General features: G+C 39.2%; 1 protein-coding gene across 2 annotated transcripts in view; it reads right to left on the bottom strand.

Annotated features, from left to right (window-relative positions):
* The window catches only part of fstl4 (follistatin-like 4), a 257662-nt gene that overhangs the window by 220871 nt on the left and 17295 nt on the right, over positions 1-19496 (bottom strand). The window contains exon 1 of one of the 2 annotated variants that reach the window (XM_023266556.3): positions 1241-1624. The exons of the other annotated variant lie outside the window; for it this stretch is intronic. The gene's annotated coding sequence lies outside the window, so the exon portion shown is untranslated. Of the gene's footprint in view, positions 1-1240; positions 1625-19496 lie in introns of those variants that run through there. 2 annotated transcript variants of the gene reach the window in all.

The raw sequence follows: 19496 nt of genomic DNA, 5'->3' as shown, positions 1-19496 counted from the left end.
CTGCCATTAACACTCTCGTTCAGGAGCCAGTGCAAAATATTGATTCAGGTCTCTGCATGTGATGTATGTGTGCCAGTATGTTGGTGTGGGGGACTGCATGGCTCAGCTGAATGGCTCAGGTTTAAAACCATTCTTTCAGATACCACAGTGATGGATGGTTGCAATTCTTCTCCTGGCTCCATCTCTGGTTCCAGGTAGAGAGGAGCTCCAACAAAACCACAGAGAGAGTAGCAGGGAGCACAAGAAGGGGGTAAAGACAGCGAGGAGTGGAAGTGAAGGGGAATAAGAGGAGCGTTTTTCAGCACCGTGGAGAGCTCCGGCGCAGCGTCCACTCTCAGCCACGCCAGAGAGCGCGCCGACCAATCCTCATTTCCCACTCCGCTGGCCGTCACGGAGGCTTTGCTGCCGCTGTGCCAGCTCTCTGGTGACACTGATAGGATTTTCCCATGAGGGAGCGCTGAAGCAGCTCATTTACCACAATCAGACAAGAACATCTAATCTTGTTTAGGGATTTTTTTCTCTCTCTCTCTCCCTCCATCTTTCACTCTTACGAGCTTCATGTTAATAGACGAAGTCTTGCCAAAGTGGCTGAGGGAGGAAGGACCGGGTGAGGAAGGGGAGGTGAGGTGCGAAAAGGGGGGAATCCACGCCAGAGAGCCCCAGCGAGGGGATGTCTCACTGTGTTATCATTTCAGTCCCTCCGCTGCTCCAGCAAACCTGGCGCATCCGGGCAGAGGAGTCCTCCAGGAGCCATTTATCAAACACTGCCCCGCTGTTCTGCAGAGAGAGAGCCGCTCGCCCGTACGGTTATATGAGGTTACCAATGCTGGCATCTGGTCATATTGAAAGATTAATCACACCCCTGTTTTACTCTGCCTCTTCTTTTGCGCCAGACAAAAGGCGACATAGCAGCCAGTGTAGTTCCACTGTCACAGACTGTCATTGACATCGCCCTGCGCTATAAGGCTGCACCTCACACACATCTCCCAGCCTGCAAATTCTGGAGCTCTCTCTCTCTATTATTGATGCATTTCTCCTCAGCTGAAACTAATTCAAAATTTAAGCACACCACTGCCGCCCTCTTAACAGTTTCTATTCACTCTCACTCCAAAAACAGTGCGGATAACGCAGCGCCAAAGCCCAAAAACAAGCAAACTTGTAAATAAATTTAAAAGAAAAGAAAGAAGAAGCAGCAGATATATATTGAAGCAAGCTTATATATCACTGCTTTCCAGCTTACCTGTGGTATTCCGAGGCAAGAAGGCAGAAAAAAAGGAAATTCGTGCAAATGTGCCACAGATTTCTCTCGTCCAACTGCGCTGTTTTTTGTTTTTTTTTTTGTTGTTTTGTTTTTTGTGTTTGTTTTTTTAGTTCCGACTCCTTCTCTTCCTCCTCCTGCTCGCTCAGTTAAAAAAAAAAGAAGGTTACGAGGGTTCAGATGAATGACTGGCTGGTTGTGTCAGTAGCGACGGTTACAGCGCGTCCTCCCCAACTCTCAGCAGCAGCAGCAGCAGCAGCGGCGGCGGCTCTCCATCCTCCGGCTCCTCCGGCTGGTTTTCCTCTCCGCGCTGCGCTCCTGCTCTGCCCTATTTCAACTCCTCTCGCTCCGCTCTCCTCCTGACGTCAGCCGCTGCACGCCGAATGCGGTGAGGCTGCATCTGCAGATTCATCGCACAGGAAAGCGACACCTGTGCGTGCAGGCGTGCGTGTGTGTGTGTGTGTGTGTTAGTGTGCAGACACCAGCGAGGATCACACGCCCCGACAGGGACCAAGTCCAAAGGAGAATGGGAGCAAAGAAAAAAAGAAAAGCTTTAAGATTGTGTGTAGATGTTTAGGTTCTGAATTCCAGTGTTGAAGCAGGTTTGGGTTAAAGTTGTGCATGAAGCTGACATATATTTAAGTTGGAGTTTAGGGGGTGGAATTAGTCTGAATGCATGAACCTGCGTAAAAAGGTTTAAAAAAGCAAAAACAAAGCTGCAAGAGTTCAATCTGCCACTTTTTCTTCAATGACACTGAATGATTTTTCTAAATATTCATATATTTATTCAGGGATTTAGTGACCAAATGCGTAAAAAAGGTCTAAATATGCAAAAACAAAGCTGCAAGAGTCCAATCTACAGTTTTCTCAAATAAGATTTGGTGTTAGATTCTGTTTAAAACTATGATTTTTCTAAGTTGAAGTTTAGAGAATGGAGATTGGCTGCGTGTGAGAGTTCAATCTGCCACTTTTCAGTGTAAGATTCTATTTTAGATTGATTTTTCAACATATTCATATATTTAATCAGGGATTTAGGGACTGAATGCTGACTATGTGTGCATGTACCTGCATAAAAAGGCTCAAAACACATAATAAAGCTCTATAAGTTGAAACCTGCCAGTTTTTCGCAAATGAAATCCATGTTCTTCTGTTTAAAACTCAGATTTTTTGTGCATATGCATATATTTAAGTTTAAGTTAAGGGTATAAATACTATCTGTGTGTGCCTGTAACTGCACAAAAAGGCACAAAATGCAAATGTAAAGCTGCAAGAGTTGAATATCCCAGTTTGTCTTCAATAAGATCCCGTGTAAGACCATTTAAGATGCAGATTTTTCTCCATTTACACACATTTAAGTTGGAATTTGGAGTTTAAATACTGTCTGTGTGTGCATGCACCTGTGTAAAAAAAAGTCTAAAATGCAAAAATGAAGCTGCAGGAGTACCAGTTTTAAGTCAAATAAGATTCTGTGTTGGATCCTATTTAGAGTTCCTGTATTAGATTCTGTTTAGAACTCAGATTTTCCTGCATGCACATACATTTAAGTTGAAATTTAGGGAATGTAAACTGTCTGTGTGTGTATGTACCTGCATTAACAGTTGAATTTGACACCTTTCCTTCAATGAGATTCTATTTAAGACTATGAATTGTCTACATAAACATTATTTTCCATAACGTAAGGGTTGAAATTATTTCAAAAATACAACCTTAATTGTGTTAATCCCTCCTCCCGTCTTGTTGTCATTAGTGTGAATCAAAGCGGAGAACATGTTGCCAAATGAAGCTGCTGCTGCTCGGTTCATCCAAACCGAGAGAGCGTCCAACAGTCAAATGTCGTCAAAAGTATCATATGCATTTTTTATCTTGTTTTCCAGAGATTGTTTTTTACTCAGACCCTGCAGGGCTGCCTTATGCACTGTCGACTATATGAGAATCACTCGCAGCATCACGGTCTAATCAGAAAGGCAGTAATGATGTGGACGGAGGCGCTGGGCGTGCAGAGGACAGGTAATGTCAACATCACTTTCCCAGAGGAGCTGACTATCAGGCACACAGATGCATCTTCATCTCTGTTCTCCTCTTTACATTTCATTCTTTTTTGCATGTAAGTGGTAAGAAGCAAGAAGGATCAACTGTGCATGGCACAATTAGGGCACACATACTGTATTCTAAAAAGACACAAGAATGGTGGCGCCCCCATCAAACTTGCATGTGGCACTGAAACATTAATGCTCAATGTAACATTTATCAAGACAACGAAGAAAAGAAAAGGAGGGTCGGGAAAAAAATAGGAATCAAAGAAAAAGAAAAGGAGAGGGAGGGGGAATACAGTACAGAGGAATAAGGGGCAAGTAAAGAAAGGAACTTTAGTCATGAAGTTGCAATACTGAAATAAAGAAAGCAAGAAAAGCAAGCAAGGAAGAAAAAAGAGTGATGCCTTCCAGTCTACTGGATGTTGTGTGTACAGCAGCACAAGCTGCAGTAACATCTGATGTCTGATAAGACTGAGAATGGCCTTCTAGCAGGATGCAGCATGTTCTCTACTTACAGGAACATTTCTGCTTCACTATATTTGCTTAAAAGTCATGGATCTTAGTGTGAGGTTTTTTTGTCTGTTTTTTTTTTTCATTTGACTCCTAATTAATTTCTCCTTTAATAAATACGCAGCAACTGCAGCTGAGAGTGTTTTCAAATGATGACATCTATACACACTTCATTAGCAAATTACAAAGATTGGCAAGGAGGCAGATGGAGGAAAGTCAATTAAAAGCTTGTTGAAAGGGTTGATGTGGGCCAAGTAGCGGAAGAGGTGGCAGCATCTAGCATGCACATCTCAAAAGTAGATGAAAATCTTAAAACATTTGTCCATTATTCTTTAAAAAAATCTGATTGTGACGCAGGGTCGCAGGGGGACTGAGGTCTATCCCAGCTGACTTAGGGGGAAGGCAGGGGACACGTTGGACAGGTCACCAGTCTATCACAGGGCTACACAAAGAGACAAACAATCACATTCACATTCACACCTACATACAATTTAGAATTACCAATTAACCTCAGCATGTTTTTGGACTGAGGGAGGAAGCCAGAGAACCCAGAGCATGCACAGGGAGAACATGCAAACTACACGCAGAAAGCTCCTGAGAAGGCTGGGATGTGAACCGGGATCTTCTAACTGCAAGGTGAAAGTGCTAACCACCAAGCCACTGTGCAGCCCCACCAACTATCTCTGCAGAAAATTTAATCTTTTTTTTTGTTTGTTTTCATATTCTGTTTGTTCTGGCCACACAATTAACTGACTAATTCTCAAACTTGATCTATTTCCAAGATCCCAAGAGTGCTAAAACAGCAAAGATGAACATTTTAAAAGATAACTTGTTGTCTGTATACGATCACTGGGTTGTACAACGCTGTACTGAATACAGCTGCTGCTACTATTCGATGTGTTTCTGCAAAAACCCGCATGACAAACACCTTCTTTCTTATGCTGAAGAAGAGCCCAACAATAAACATAAAAAATTATTTAACACATTTTTACACTTTATAATATAAGGGCACCTTCTTTACACCTTCCTCCTTTCCATGAAAAACCTTAAGAAAGCAAAACAGACACATACAAGGTGCACACCTACACACATTCCTTAACGCATCTCTGAGCCACTGAAGTGGAAATGTCTGGATCCATATTATTGACAAATGCATCCCAGATCTATTCATAAAATCAACAGTTCTCTGGGCACTGCAGAGACGATCGCAGACCGCTGTAGGCGTACCCTGAGTAGCAAATCAATCACACCTAAATGGTATAAATATGAATTAACCCTGGAGGGCTCATATAGATGACGGTCCGTGCGAGGCATTGCAAATGGAGCATCATGTGCGTTTCACCCTCAGCGACACCCATGTCTGGACAAACTTGCTTCCAGACGAGCATGCGGGGATTGAGAAGCAGCAGTCATCATTATCTCTGTCATCATTGGCTCAGAAGTGTTTGCACTAGCAGTCATACATCAGAAACATAATATCTTCTCCCCTCAACCTTAAAGGCACTGAGGCATGTGTCAGCACTAAAAGGTCTCTCTCACATAGGTGCTCCCTCAGAGACAGAGACACCAGGAGATAGAGCCATAACTCTTCTTTATGTGCTTTTCCTCCAGCTCGCCACCGCAAGTATTGATGTGATTCACATGCGTATACTGTACACACACGTATACATCACTTACAGTAGAAGAGACTCCGGGTCACACTTAGGTTCTGAACATTAAGAAAATTGAATCAGAAAAAATGATGTTGAAATCCCTTGTGCATGTAAATGTAAGTAGAATTTAAATGCTGTAAAGATCGGTAGAGCAGTCAGCTGATAGCACAACAACATCAAATGGTTCTCCAAAGCGCTGGGTTATATTTACTGAAAATGATTTTCTAATTCTTGCTTTCACAATGAATGCACAGTGCTACTGCAATATTAAGGTCTAGAATGCAATTAAAAAACAGAGAATGATTGCAGTTACATTGAATTAAAAGGTGGGGAATTGCAGGTCGGTGACAACATGAAGACATAAAGCTTGGTGTTCTGCACGAAAGCCTGATATGACCATGATGTCCACATACTTTTACTTTCCATCTGGCTACATAAAAGATGCACTATATGTGCTATAAAGAGGTTGAGAGGTCAACCGTTAACTGTTTACTGGCTGTGTCCTGCTAGTGACCTTTGTTGCATTTTATTTGTTTCCTTGTAAAAAAAAAATAAAATAAAATAAAAAAATAAATAAAAAAGTTAAAAGTGGAACCAAACAAAACTGTGAGGTCCCATAATCACCCCATATGAAAGTAATTACAAGGCATTTACATGTCAGTGTAACTTCACCTGTGCAACTTTCATCTTTTAAAGTTTAGTATTGTGACTATGAAAGTGAAATAAAAACATTTTTCTCTATTTTCTCTATCATGAAACCACATACTAGTATGTACTTTCTTCTTTTGTGCGGTAATTTGTTTTTATACACTGACAGAGGTCACATCAATGAGATTTATTCTTGTCATTATTATTAATAGTGAGTCATGTAACTTCTCTGGAGCTGGATACATTCAAAAAGACACTGTGATACTGTTTGCCTGTGGACTCATGGGGCTGCGACACAAAAGAAAACAACTGCAGTATGACCATGTGTCCGGTACTGGACTTTTAAAACACCATCTGGCTGCATTAGAGCAGCACCAAACCAGATGTCCAAGAGTGCATAGTTTTCTTAGCGTCAACAACAAAAAGCAGCACAGAGCAGCATTTTACACACTACATTGGACTGTAAATAATCAAAATTTTATTTCCTAACCTCACGTTTTCTCAGATTTCCTGCCATGCTGACATTTTTAATTAAGTCCCAGAAGCTGCCATAACTTCCACTTCCCATCTCAGCCTGAATCCCAGTAGAAGCTCAACGTATTTGGGGTTAGAGTTAAATTTGACACACAGCTTGGCAGAAAATCTGTGTAGTGTGCACTGCTATGGCACACGCAGCTGTAGGGGAAAGCCCAGCAGCACTTACCCTTTGTAGAAATAATAATAGCCTCAAACTGCATCTTAGAAAGGACAGTGACCATGTTACAGCTTCTGCAAACTGAAAATAAAAGCAAAGTTTTCCATTTTAATTTCTAAATAGTTGTTTTTTTTAAAGGGCTGATACACACACAGCAGCAGCAGCAGTCACTTAGTCCACCAGCATATCCCATCAACAACAACATAAGAATACCTGCACAAACAACCCTCTGCACATGTACCGGCACAAACACACACATGTAGTTACACGAACACACAAGTACATAAATAACGTTGCTTCATCCTGTACTCTATTGAATAGAGCTGTCAGAGGAAGCTGCACTGTATCAGCTGCAGCACTGTTCAATGAAACGCCTCGCCACTGGAGAGAGAGAGGCAGTGCAGACAAAGTGTTGCGTTAGCTTCTCTTTGTAGCCTCCGGCCACGAGGCTTCTTATGGACAAACCAGGGCTTTTGATTTGTTATGCTGCCTCTCTCTCTCTCGCCCTCGTGCACGCTAATGCGCACACACAGACGCACACACATGCACCCACATACGCAGCAACGAGCTCTGGTACGTGCACAGGACTGCATTTCTCACTCTTGGTCCCACGCCCGTGCCCACGCACACACGCACGCACGCACGCACGCACGCACGCACGCACGCACGCACGCACGCACGCACGCACGCACGCACACACTCCTTGTATAATGGTCTTTGTTTCCTCCTCCTGCCCTGCTCCAATTTGATGGCAGCGCAGCCGCCAGGTTCCCCAGATGACCATTGAGATAGAGCTAACAGATGAAAGCAGCAGTAAGACGCTGGCGGTAATGGTGCTACAGCTCCGGCTTACAGCCCATATTTCTCACTGATGGCTGCGCTGCCTAGCCTCCCTCTGACACCTGCAGGAGTGAGCTACTTGGAAGACTTGTTAGTATTAGAGAGGCAGAGACACATATAAAGAAACAGAGGTTTGCTTGCAGCATGCACACATATACAGCCATGCTTCCATAGACATACGTGACCTGGAACGACTGAGTTTATTTCTGCTACCTCCTTACAATATGTGCTTCAATGTAATATACATTTCAATAGCTGATGCACTTTCAGTTCATGCAAGGTCACATTTCCATGAAGTAACTGGATAAGCTGAGCTGCAAACAAGTCTGAAATTGTAGTTACCAGTGAGAACCAATTAAATTTAGCCACACATCTTTCTGTTAAAGGGTCTGTGCCTGAAGTGTTATGATGAGGAGGGTCAACAAAGGAGGAACTGCATGCATTTTGTCTACATTTCTTTTCAGTGAGTATGGTTGGATCATGTACAGCTTTTTTTGTTGTCACAGTTTTATATTTCATACCATTCCTCCCTTGGAAGAGGATTCAAAGGATTTCCTCAAAATCCTGGTTGGACATTTTCAATATTAATGTCGGAACTGTCCAAAAGACAGTCATTTTGAGATTTCTGATTTCAAGTTAGTTATTATATTTTGTCATCAGTTCATAAATGTTTGAATTCATATGGTCATTAAAACTAATTAAAAACACAATAAATAAGATGTTAAGAAAGGTAATTTTGACAATGTACACCTTTAAAATTGATGCTTGGTGTAAAATATAATGCTGTTTTATAATGTTCATTTGATGGAGAATAAAACGAGTCACATGACCACAGTTTAGTTCAGGGTCACACCTGTGGGATTGTGGGTCAAATGCAATACGGCTGCAGAGGGAAAACACCAATATTACCAGTGAGGAAACAATATGACCTTAAAAAACATAACTATTCTGCACGGTGTGAGAGGCGCACACAGTAACTGTGGCTTTAAAGTTTTATTTGTTTCATATTTGTTGGCATTATTTGTTAAGGTGCTCTGTATGGACAGTTTAATAGAGTGTTGTCACAAGCTCGCGTATCGGACCCGTCTAATGACAGAAAACTAGCTGAAAAGACTTACTTTTGGAATCCGTCTAATTAGAGACACTTTTTAGGGAATTTTGTGTTTGCATCTGAAATGTCTGCATGTCTTTATTTTCATAGTTTTTACGGTGTCGGCCGACTGAGGAGAAAATAAATATTAAAAGACATCTGTATGATGTGTGGTCTTCATTATATCAGACTGGAATAGTTACAAATATACTAGAGCCTCATTTTCCTCCTCTTTAATCAGTTGGTAGCTAATTTAATCAATGTCAGCTTCAAGAAATGTAATTTAATTCACTTTTATTTATATCCCGCCAATTCACAACATATGTCATTTTTACCATAAGATGTTGATATTGAGACTGTGCATCATTTTTATGAACCTATAGCATCCCCGACCTTCATTTTTTTCAGTGTTGTTCACTCATGTCATCCCCTATTCTTTAACTAAGCAGCAGCAATCCAAACAACAGTCTTTTCCTCAGTGAGGTATTTTTGTGTCTACATCTTAACCTGACCCAACCAGCAGTGTCAGGTCAGAAAATGGGTTCACTTTGTAACTGTTCCGTGAGGCACTGAAAAATACAAAAATGCAATTCTTGCAACAGCCAGATACACTATCTGATGTCATGCTCCAAAATAATGTTAGACTATTCATTTGTTTGGGATGACTAAAGCTGCCGGGCTCGAGCTCCTCAGTAGGCGGTGGTGGTGCTGTACCTGCTCATTCAGCTACAGAGACTGTCTATATGAATGTGGGCACTTTCACTTATTAATGATGTTATTAATCCAGGAACCTAAGAAGAGAAACATAAGGGTCAGATTCACCTTTCCTAAAGCTCCTAAAAAGCTCCTGCTGTTTACTAATGCTCTCAAATCAATTGCAAGCCTCAATATGCCCCCAAATACATTTATAGATCACAGAGATGTTTACAGTGCAGTCAATTATTTCACATTTTATGTTTTCAACTGACATGAAATATTTTTTTAAATAGTTGCCAAAAAAAAGGGCTTGATGATTCAATGTTAAAAAGCAATAAAAAAGGGAAAACTGCCTATCCACCATACTGTTTACACTTTGCCTTGTACTATATATGTTATTTTGCACTATTTGACACTTTTATATTTATTTTGCATAGATGGATGGATGGATGGATGGATGGATGGATGGATGGATGGATGGATGGATGGATGGATGGATGGATGGATGGATGGATGGATGGATATTCTTACTGTTTCGGTCTGGAACAGGTGCACAATACATTTCACTGTGCATTATAGTATGTATAATTGTGTTTGTGATAAATAAAGGTCTTGAATCTTGAACTTAAAAGGGGGTGACTACTTCGCACAAGCACTTAGTATACCTTATGAACGTATTTGTGTTCTCAGTAGCATTAAAATATACCACTTTTGAGAAGCATTGTGCAAGAACAGCTTCATCTTCCCGAACAAGCTGAAAATCAGGAGGTCAGAGCAGCTTTTCTTTCGTCAGGCAGCTCATACATATTATCCTGTTTAGGCATTTTGAAAGTACAGCCCTCATTAACCCAGAAAGGCTGTAAATCCTCATATGGAATCTTTCCTTCTTTCTCTTGTTTTCAGAGTTGTTTCCTCTCCGTATAAAGCTATCAAGCACTGATCACCTCCAGTCACAGTCAAGGTGTCCAGTTCATAGAATGGATTGTATGTAGGTTTATTCAAATTTGGCACAAGTTTACAATCTGTATTTTGCTCAGAATGAAAATCCCACAAATTTGACTCATTTTTATCTGCTGCCCTGAATTTAAGAGTAAAAATACTAATGTGTAATCTGTAATCTGAGACCCTGTGTGACCACAAAATCCTCAGTAATGCTATAGAAAACGATTTATTCCGTATGTAGAGTTGCCTTTTGCCTCTTTATTAAAGTCAGAATAATCACTTTCCTGCTTTTATGTTTTGCATTAACCTTCGTTGTAATCAAACAGGATCCCAAGACATTTATTTCTATTTTAAGGACTTGGTTGACTTGAATATTATTACTGAATTACAACCTGTGACTCATTACACCAGTTATTAGTGGGAAGATCAATTATATCAGTACAAGAAATCACAACCCCACACTGACTAATAAAATCGATGTCCTTGTCAAATACAGTTTTTAGAAAAAGTGTCTCGGTCCTCATGGGCAGCCGCTTTAACAGGGTCACTGCTATGATTATGAGTCCTGGTGGCATCTGACTGTGTTCCCATCATTTAGCAGCATAATTCCCTGACAGGGACGATCGGCCTGAGGGGATTTGGCGCGCAGAAAAAAAGTTCGAATGTAATCCCAGACAGCGAAGGCACAGCATGGCGGAGGATGAAAACACAAATAATGGGCAGAGGATGATGGCGAGGGAGCATAGGGAGAACCAATGTGGAAAAAAATGTCACTGTGTGTTTGTTTCCAGCTAACTTTTATAAATAATAAAAAAAAGATTTTAAAGATGTAACAACAACCAAAAATACCAGATGGTCCAAAATGTCTGTAAGAGCAAACATATACTGCACTGTAACCAATTAACCAGTAAAATTGCACTAAAATACTGGAAGTTGTGGTTGCCAGTATTTTTGAAGTGATTTTACACTTGTATTTTACTTACTTATTTACAGTTAAATACTTTATAACTGAGGGTTAGGTACAGTAGAATATAAGGTTTGCTGTTTATGACTAGATATACAGTATTTATATAGGGTTGCCACTGTCATCAACATTAACTGAAACTGTAGTTAACTGTAAAATACAACATTTTCTTCTTTAAAAACATAAACACCACTGTAAATTCCAGACATATATCATAAATAGCAATCCCAGAACCTTCAGGAAACCTTCAGGGAATGTTTAAGGAACTAAAACACCTAAAACAATAAAAACCTAAAGGATAGGGAAAGTTACCGTCTAATGGATAGAGAGTATAAGCTCAAAAGCTGCTCAAAAGCTGCAAAGCCTGACAATTTGGTCCTTGTCTGTTAAATGTATTTCAGAAACCAGGTAAAAAATAATAAAAAGTGTAGACATGTCGAGTTTCAGAGCATCGCTGTAGCAGTTTCACTGATATTCTTAGCAGTCTACATCAAGTCATTAGTCTAAACAAGGGGTGTCAAATTCATTTTTGTTCAGGGGCTGGAGCAGTAAAATCACAGCATAGTAACCTATAAATTACCACAACTCCAAATTTTTCCTTTGTTTTAGAGCAAAAAAGTACATTCTGAAAATGTTCACATTTAAGTAATTATTTTTTTTACAAAACATCATGAACAACCTGAAATTTTGGAAGAAAAATAAGTTCAATTTCGGCAATATTATGCCCTAATTTGTCATGTGCACATTACAACTTACAGATCACAGTGTTTCTACGAAGACACAAAACATTTAGTCACAGGCATCTGGAACTGAATGATATAGTATTTTACTTTATGATCAAAACGACAAAAGTCAGACAAAAAAACTGTAAAAACAAGACAAAATATTACAAAACTTAGATGCAACATGACAAAAATGAGACACAAAATGAGACAAACAACACAAAACAATACAAAAAAGAGACAAAGAAATTAGACAAAAAAGTTACAAAAATGGACAAATGACAAAACGAGACAAAAAATTACACAAATGACACAAATGAGAACAAAAATGACAAAACGACAAAAAAATAGACAAACAACACAAGCAAGACAAAAAAAAATACAGACTGCCTGTCTGTGAAATAAGCTTAAACATGGTTAAATTTGAGCCTGTACAAACTTGTGTATACTTGTGTTTGTGTATTCTGAGGGAATACACAGCACTTATTTGTATGTTATTACAATAAGTGGGTCAAGAGCAGAGTTGCTGCTGTAAAAATGTGAATCTTGTATTGTTGAACAGAGTGGTTGGACTGAAAAGAGTGTGGGCGTCTTCTTAGCTTTTAATTTCAATTCAGCACTTTGTATTTTGACATGGATGAGAGTCCTGAAATCACAATATTCCATCATTTTTTAAGAGTTACATAACATAAATTGTAAACTTACAACCACAGGGCTTCTTGGTCTTTAGAGCAGCAGATAAAAGGCTGACTCTCCCTGGTGGCCTCGCAGTTTGTCAGTGACTTCTTTAGGCTTGTGTCAGATCAAGATCAGCCCTAATGAGCTCTGACCAGAAAGCACGGAACACTGCTGTGCGGTTCAAAGAAACAAAATACTCACAACGCCTGATTTTTTTTCCCCCTCCGTGTAACCGACTGTGAGCTCTGATCTCTTAATTATTTCTCTTATCAAATCGTTCATTCATAATGGCCACGTGTAATGAAGGGGAGGAGAGAGGTCCTAAGCTGTGAGATCTAATTTGCAGATTGCAGGGAGGGTTGTGTCTTTGGATATTAAGGTCTAGTATAGATTTAACATCAGTGGGAAAATAAAAACTAACTAATGATCAACGCAGCAAAAGAGTTATGAAAGCCTAAATGAATAATCCCCTCCTGAGGCTAAAACAAACAGAATAAAGAGCCGACAGTACAACATGGATTAAAATTAAGAAAGGCCAAGAGTCAACAGAGCCCAGTAGACTCATCACAGATCAAAACTTCAGAGAGACAACTCCAGGCCAGCCCATGCAGAGCCTTGAAAGAAGTCAATAACGTGCTAAAATCTACTTTCAAACTGAAAGGCAACCATTTTTACATCTATTCTAGAAGGTCTGCTGCCATCTTTTTCTTCAGTTTCAGTGTTTATTTGAAGGATGATGAATGATACTGTAAGTCTGAACCCCTGTTTCTAAAATAACGATGTTAAATATATCGCTAATAGAATTCCTTATTCCCTGTAGTGCAGAAACTGTCAGAGGTCAGCATCAGTTCAAAGCCAGAACATTCTTGCCAACATCTGGCTCACTGCCAGCTGCTCCAGCTGAGCCACATATAGGCTCCAACACAAAGAGACTCTGTGGAACCGAAAGGACGAATCCCCTAAATGCTGTAACCATTAATGCATTTAAAATAGAACTTCTTATTACAGGCTACAAATGAGGACCAAACTGCAGCAGCTACTCTAGAACTTTTGCGAAAGTTATAGAGTAGCGAAAGACAAAATGATAGAAATAAGTCAAAAAACACAAGTGAGACAAAAAGGAAACACAGAAATGACAAAGAAAACGACAAATATGAGAGAAACGACAAAAGTCAGATGAAAAACAAAAATGACAAAAAATGACAAAAACGAGATACAAAATGACAAAAGAACAGTGAGTATTGTACTTTATGATTAAAACAACTCATCAAGATCTAGAAATTATTTTAAATTTACAGTTTTAAAAAAGCACACTTTGCAGATAATGTCTTCTCTGTTATTTTTACACTTTACAAAGTCGTCCTGCGGGCCGGATTGGACCCTCTGGAGGGCCGGTTTTGGCCCACGGGCCACATGTTTGACACCTTTGCTTTAAGAGAAACGAGCCTAAAATGTATCACGTGATCAGCCTCGCACACAAACAGAGATGGTGAATAGTGATGAATGATGTTACATTCATAAATCATTATCAAGAAACACCAACAAACGGCCGAATCCTTGAAGAAAAACAGCCCAGAATCGTTGCTTTTAATCATTACTAGCTGTTGCTTGGTGATAAAAGATTTATCCCACTACTTCAGCGTGAGTAGATGCTGCAGCTGTGGCTTTTATACGCTGCAAATCTACAACAAAAGCAAATAATATAGTGAGTGAAAACCCAAAAGATGGATAACAATTAAGGACAATGTATGAAACAACAACTTGTGTTTTGGAACTGTGTGATTTATGTATGAATAGGAGTTTTCATCCTTCTACACTATGATTATCCCCATTGTAATTCTTTCTCTGATTTGCACATCATACCACAAATTAAGCCGAGAATAAAGGGGAAGTGGATGTTTTGTTCTTTCACGCCTACAAGCTTCAAGGCGGCTGGTTTTCACCCACTGGGGAACGTAGCAGTGCCACTGATTTTTCCTTTGCTTTTAACTAGATATGGAAATACAGCTCATTTTCAGAATCACAATATTATGCTATCGATGGGTGTATAATCTTTCTGTTTGCCTCTCATATTGTGGAGAGGCCTGAACGATTTAACGGAGAGGAGAGGGGGAGTTGGAGTTGGACAGCGGCATCTGGGAGGGATTATAAACGACTGGTGGTCCTGCCAAAGCCTGGAGTCCGATCAATACCGTAGATGTGATCTTCGTCATTATGGTTGACCGAGAGCCAGCTAGGCACAGAGGAATTGGTTCCTGCAATGATCCTCATTAGTTGTTGTCACTCCCTCGGCGTAATTAATATGCAAAAATGAAAAGCAATTGTTCCGCTTTCACTTGTAATTTCAATATCGTTGGCAAGATCCAATCAAATAGGCCAAATTAAATTGGATTTCTTCACTTCGTGCCACAGTCAGACACCTCCGTTATGCATAAGTGGTGTCTGATTTTAGGCAGTCAGGGGAAACGGGGCTCATAACACTCAGACGGACTTGGGTTTTAGAAGTTAAATTAAAGTTCAAAAGTGTAAAGTCGACGCAAAGACGAATGTGCAGGAAACGGCTTGAAGTTATCCGATTTGCTTGGAAATCCCAAAGCAGATGCTTCATGCGTTTCACGTACTGACAGACCGAAAAAGTGCACAGAGCTAAGAGGAACTTTCATATTAGAAGGGATTTCTGCAATGTAAAACCCAAATTTATTGATAGAAAATTGTCAAAAGGTAAATTCTTTATAGAAAAACTTTCAATTTTAGTATTTCCTACACTGTAAAGAAAAAAATCCTTAAAAAAATTCAAATTGACGGAAGAAATTTGGAAAACAGGAACATACTGGAACATTCGATAACTAAAAACAGAAAATAATGGCAAATATTTGTAAAATGAATATATTTTGAGTCAAGTTTAACACAGTAAAACTATGTTATTGTCACACATTTTAAAAGAACAAATTACTATGATTTTGATATAATTTTTTTTGTATAGTTCTTTCCTATTTAATGCAGTCAATATGGAAATTAATAAATTTTTTATATGATTTTACTAGATATCTGTAATTTACCAAAACACATAAAATCTGTAAAATAACAGTTGAAAAGTATTTGCTATTTTTTGAGTTAATGTATAGATCTTTGTATCAACTAACAGCAAATAAATGTTAAATACACTGAAAATGGTAAAATCTGACTGTCAAAGTAAAAGAAAAAAATTTATTAATTCAAATCTTTGATGTGGTTTTATGGTTAACATGTAAATAATGCATTTTCAATTTCGCAAAACAGGGAAAATCTGTACAATAACAACTAATTGTTGAAAACATTATAGTTAAAACCTGTTTAAAAATACATTAATATACATGAATAATAAATTTTTCTGTGCTGTTCCTGGAGTCAGGTTTCCAACCACACAAAGACTCTGCGTTTTACTTCTGTAGCTTTAGAAAACTTTTGTTGTATTTAATGAATTCATGCCCTTATGTTGGTGTTGTGTTTTTATCTTCTTGGTTGTTATTCTGTTAATTTATTTCTTGTGGAACTGCAGAGTCCAAAACCAAATTTCCCCACAGAAGTGAATTAAGTATGCTTTGAGTTGTTCTTGAAGCTGAAAAGGTTCCTGGTGGTTTTTCAAAATAAGGTTTTGTCTTCCTTTTTCCTTGCTATTTGTGTTTCAGAGACCAAGACAAAATGCAGGTCGCAGTTTGGCCACAGTCACAAGCATCTTCAAACCACCCTCAAGACATTTTATTTTTATTTTTTTAACACATCACAGTAGGAAAAATCTACTGATGTAAATAGTAAAAATAATGATGTCTGCTTCAGTTTCATTTATCTGCTTCGGTTTCAGCCGTTTGTCTGTGCAGGCACAGCAGCACATGGTTTACTGGGACACTTAGGTAGAACAAAGCCATCTTTAATTTAACACTTTAGCTTTTCCTGCTGTGACAAGTCAAAATGTCTGCAGAGAAAATGGCTCCTGGAAGTGCCTAAGTGATAAAATGTCTTTATGAATCATCACCTAGATGTAGGGAGAAGGAGGATGGAAAAAAAGTCGCATTTTAACAAAAGCGTCGGCAAGATGTTTGCTTGAGTTTTTGGTCGTGGTGACAGACACCAAGATGTTGTGAAGGCTGTCTGATAAACACATTGGCAGCTCTGCAGCAGTGAGTCTGTACAGATTGAGTCCAGAATAAGAGACGGCACACACGATGCAGGTGTTTTTAATTAACCGCACTGATTACACCTCCAGTCTAGGTTGAAGTTAGGTGAAGCCATGATGAGAATTAAAACACTACGTGCTAATAAGAAGAGGGTAAGTTTCCCCAGCTGGTGCACAAACAGGAGAGTCAGAGAGATGTCAGTGGATCTTTCCATGGCATTTTGACTTGTCAAAGTAGAAAAAGGCACCGGTATAAATAACATTAAGGGCTGCGCTCCGGTTAGGGGAGCTAGTATTGTGTTGACTGGCACGGTGTCATGACTTTCTGGGACACTAAATGGAGGTGAATCAAAAGTCACACAAAGTACGGTGTCTGTATTTCGACCACAGTTTAACCCTCCTGTTGTCTTCATTTACCGGCACCTTGTCTGAAAAAACATCCCAAAATTCAGCAAAAAAATTCCCCAAATTTCTGAAAATTTGCAAAACCTACAGGAAGAAAATTCCAATCATTCCTTAAAAGTTTCCCTTAAAAGTTTTATTTTTTTTAAAAATCCATCAAATTTGGCAAGAAAATTTTATGTAAATACTTTCAAAAAATTATCGAAAACCTTCCAAAAAAATCCTAAAAATATCTAAAGTGACTACATATATATCAGTAAAATGTCTAATATTTTCTTTAAGAACATTCACAAAAAAATCAACCAAAATCCAGCGAATTTCACTAACTTTTGGTTGATTTTTTGTGAATGTTCATAAGAAACATTTTTAACATTTCTTTTTTCCCACCAAAAATGTTCAAAAAATTCCTAAAAATGTTGAAAATGTGGACATCAGAAGTTTCACTGTGAAAATGGTTTTTTTTCCACATTTACAAACTTTAAAATGGGTCAGTTTGACCCGCAAGACAACACGAGGGTTAAAGACCAGTGAAGATCAGACAGACTGATCTGATGATGCATGTAAAAGCAATTAACACACAATCACACAATACTTTGTTTCTGGTTTTTCTGTCGTATGCTTTCCTCTCTAACTCCATAGTCTTTCTGCTGCTTAGGGCAGATGTTAAGTGATGCAAACATTTACAGGATCGGCCTCACATTTGGCCCTTTCAACCTTTCAGTTTCCATTACGGCGAACGCCCCCAACCGGTTTGATCATGACGTTAACTGAAAGTGCACCAAAACAACAACAAATGGGTCAATATATAATTGTGGGACTTTTTGTAACATAGTTGACAGGCATCATAATTGATCTTTTTGCTGTTTTCAGGTCTAAAATCAACATGGCCCCCTATAACCAAACACCAAATGACATTTTTACAGAAAGATTCTTCTAAATATTATATATGCAATTGAGAAAAAATTAAATTGAAAGCTATTTATAAAGATATAAGATCAATAAGGACATTGAAGTGGCATTAAAGAACTGCCTCCTAATGTCCTCTCCAAATTTTACCACTCTGCGTTGCCGTCTCCTAATTTAACCAATAACCATCAAATTCTGCACAGCTGATTTTCAGGGATTCTCAGAAGAACCCATCCTGGAATTTGTACTTTTTGTTCCCCAACAAATGGGCCTGAAAGAGGTGCAACAGGGCAGTACTTGCAGATGAAACACGCACTAAAGTTCTGGCCGCCCTACAATAGTCTACAAGTTCCTCCAGTGGAAAATACGCTGATGTGTCAAAATACAGTTAACAAGAAAGGAAACATCCATCCACCCATCCATTATCTATACACCGCTTTATCCACTGTAGGGTTGTGGGGGGGGGGGGCTGGAGCCTATCCTAGTTGACTTAGGGTGAAGGCAAGGTCCATAGGCTATTGCAGGGTCAAAGAGAGAGAAAAGCAACCAAGCACACTCACAGTCACATCTACAGACAATTTAGAATCACCAATTAACCTCAGCATGTCTTTGGACTGTGGGAGGAAGACGGCGCACCTGCTGACAACCCATGCAGTCACAAGGAGAACATGCGAACTCCATGCAGAAAGACGCAAGGCCCAGATTTGAACCCAGAACCTTCTAGCTGTGAGGCCACAATGCATCCGAAATGTTCAGTTAACTAGAGGAAAACACTTTGGGAGGGTAAAATAATTTCCTCAGAATGTAATGTACGTTCCTGTGGTAAATAAATGAAAAGGTCCTTGCCCTGGTTATAGTTCAAGTGGTTGACAAGTCCATAAAATATGTTTTAGCGGTTCAACACAAGTGTACAAAGGCTCTATACACCCAGTCCACAACTGTACACACCTGTGTGGGCAGCAGTGTAAACAAAGATAGAAAGGAGCTGATTTTTTTTCCTCAAACAAGTCACTCGTTATGTGTTATTTGCTGCTGACCTTTACAGCTGCTTTGAATGTATGTCTTTGTACCATTTGCATAAAGAATTGCAGCACTCTTGGTTTACCTGCTGCTAGACAGGAAGACAGATTTTCAGTTCTCTGTCCACTGCAAAATAAATATAACCATTACCAGCTGCAAGTAAGGGACATATCTGCGGAAAGAAATATCGAATCAAACTGAATACTTAAAGTTGACATATCTAGTGCTGCCTACAGTTTTGTGACGTGTGCGAGTACTTTATTCCATTATAATAGTGAATGATGAATA

Source organism: Amphiprion ocellaris, chromosome 14 (assembly GCF_022539595.1).
Source record: "Amphiprion ocellaris isolate individual 3 ecotype Okinawa chromosome 14, ASM2253959v1, whole genome shotgun sequence".
Taxonomy (NCBI): Eukaryota; Metazoa; Chordata; class Actinopteri; family Pomacentridae; genus Amphiprion; species Amphiprion ocellaris.
Note: the sequence above shows the minus strand (reverse complement) of the source record. Positions and strands in the feature narration are given on the sequence as shown.